Genomic DNA, 2,735 nt, shown 5'->3' with positions numbered 1-2,735 from the left:
GCCGCGGGCGCTGAGGGGCGGGGCCAGCGCTGGCGGAGTCCCGGACGCTGAGTCAACAAAGGGTGCGCCGACGCGGCGCGGGACGCGTGATGTGTGGAGATGCTGAGGCAGTTGCCATGGTGACGCCGCCAGCCCGGCGCAGCATCAGCATCCTTCGCTGTCGGAAGGCCCGAGCTCTCGCCGCCGGCCGGTAAGGAGCGGGGTGCCTCCCCGGCAAGGCTGGCGCTCTTGGGGCCCCTCGGCGGAGCCTGGCCCTCAAAGCCCAGCGGCTGTAGTGGGAGAATGGGGGACAGACGACTCGCTCGCCTGGCCTAGCTAGCTGCCTACATCACAGCAAAGAACGGCATTTTTAGGAGCGGTGCTCCCTGCCGCTTTTCTCCTTTTAGTAGTATCTTGTAAATCGGTATTAAGAAGCAGAACAGAGCATTATTTTTTTAGAAATTGAGGTTGTTGGGGTTTTTTAAGAGTACATTTCTTTCTGAGATATGAGACAAAAATACAGGACACTGAGCTCTTAGGTATGAGTAGTTCTGAGCCAAGCCAATCAGTTTGTGACAGCATATAGCTCAGAGGAACTTCACTGGGGCTACAAAGGTCACACTGGGTCCCTTAAATCTGTAGCTGGGCTCCTTTCAATGAGGAGTAAAGGTTTTTCCAAGTCACTTGCATTTAAGGAAGACAACCATGCAAGCATCAAGCACCTCAGTTGGTCCTAAATACTTCCACTCATAATAAAAAATAGTATGGCTGACTGACATCCAATGCTCTTTTAAATGTGTTGTGGAAGGGGGGATTATTGAGTTATCTTTGTTTTTGTTTTTATTATGTATCGTGTGCTTTTTATATTGTAATTTTATGTTGTGAACCTGCCAGAAATCTACAGATATAGTGTGCTATACAAATTTCAAGAAGAAGAAGAAGTTGTTTCATTGAGCTCAACAGGATTTACCTCCTTGCTGTGCCAGCTCAGTTTCTAAAAGTGAACCATCTATAAAGCTAGATTTAAATATGTCATTTAACTACCTATGCTCTTATGGAACCTCTTAATTTTTCTACTTTTGCACAGGAACTGAAAATGACTTCTGAGCCAGAAACAAAACCAAGGGGTGGTGCAAAGAACACAGCCTCTGTCCAGTGGCGTCCATGTGCAAACCCTGGCAATCCTGTGTTTTCCTGTATGTTGGAGGCAAAGACTCTCACCTCTAGCAATTTCTTAACTAAGCCCCAGCTTTTGCTCTATAAAACAACATCAGGTGAATACGGTGCTATACCGCCTACCACACAAATGGTACCTTGTAAATTCTGTCCAAAGGACAATACTTTCACAAATCATTTGTTTACTTGTGGGATGACACGATTTAATGGTATTAACACTGGCACTGACAAAAGCAAAGTTTGTGATCACTCAGATCTTATGCACACTTTATAAAATCAGTGTGTTTTTGTTATCTGTTAAAATAATAAAGCAAATAAGAGAGTAACAGTCTGGCTTTTTTGTTTAATAATCTAATACTGAAACATCTTTATTGAAAGTAAGTCTGATTTCAATAAGGCCATACCAGTAAAAATACGTGGTTCAACATCCTATTAAGTATGCTAGCAAATTAAGTCAGGAGATCTTTCATCAAATGGAATTCTAAGATCTAGTTTTTACTGAGGTAAGAGACTAATATCTGAATGCAGGTGAAAACTTGCATGATTTAATGCTCCTCTCTATTATGTATGTTGGGGAGAAGGTTTAATCCTAGACTTCCCTGATGTAGCTGTTTGTTTTTTAAATATGCAGGACACTGCCACGCTGGCTTTGGTATGGAGAAGCATTCAGTTTTTAGAGCCCCCAAGTGCAGTCTGTGGTGATGCTGCACAGACACTACTTTTTTTTAATCTTAGTGAGAACTACCGGCAGGTTTTTGTGCTGGCTCCCTAAAGGGTTGCTGGCATCAAGAAGTGCACCTCTCACCAACTTGAGTTTTCTTCTTCATATCAGGAATTAGAACTAGAGACAAAATGTTGCATGGGATTAACAAAACAAAACAAATCTTTTTGGTGTTTTTCCAGTAGGATTGAGGACTTTTCCATATTCAAAAACATTTTTCATGTACGTCTTTTTGCCAGCCCTATAACTATGCAAATGGTTATACAAATATACCAGAAAGGGAGTACTTTAGTAGTTTGTAAGAGGACCAAGCCCTACAAATCCAAGAAATAACAAGCTTCAGGACATTGTAGCTCAAGGAGTACCACTTCTCATGTTAAGAGAGGGATCACTGAGGCACATTTTGAATTGACGAATGTTCTTAAGCCTTCAGTTAAGCCATCTTCTGCATGGCAATAAACAAAGCCAAAGAAGAAAAGGAGGGTCATGGAGTCCCCTGGAGAACTGACACAACAGAAACATTCTTATAAGCCTACAGTTTTCTGATTAAACCTTTCAATAATGTTGGGTTATGGATTTTTACAGAGGAACAAATAGGCTTTGATTACAGTGTATCTTACATATTGCACATTAGAATTTGATTTTTAGAAATAAATAGAAGTGGCATGTATTTTTGGTGAGGTTTTCTTCAAGGGAGTATACCTTCAAGAGGGTATACCTCTTATCACTGAAAAGCTATGTAGACTAGTGGCTATTAATTCTATCACCTTATGAATTGTGACATCATATTTCATATATTATGCAATATGATCTAACACTACAAGTTATTTTCCCCAAGTTTTAAAACAAATCCAAACTT

At 41.3% G+C, this 2,735-nt stretch overlaps 1 long non-coding RNA gene across 1 annotated transcript; it reads left to right on the top strand.

Moving 5' to 3' along the window:
* The first annotated feature begins 51 nt into the window (after positions 1 to 51).
* LOC310749749 lies at positions 52 to 1,481 on the top strand. The gene is made up of 2 exons (XR_014541711.1): positions 52 to 190; positions 1,067 to 1,481. It is a non-coding gene; the product is annotated as an uncharacterized lncRNA (long non-coding RNA).
* The last annotated feature ends 1,254 nt before the right edge of the window (positions 1,482 to 2,735 follow it).

This window comes from Podarcis filfolensis (assembly GCF_964270895.1).
Source record: "Podarcis filfolensis genome assembly, chromosome: 14".
Taxonomy (NCBI): Eukaryota; Metazoa; Chordata; class Lepidosauria; order Squamata; family Lacertidae; genus Podarcis; species Podarcis filfolensis.
This window is presented reverse-complemented; position numbering and strand designations above follow the sequence as displayed.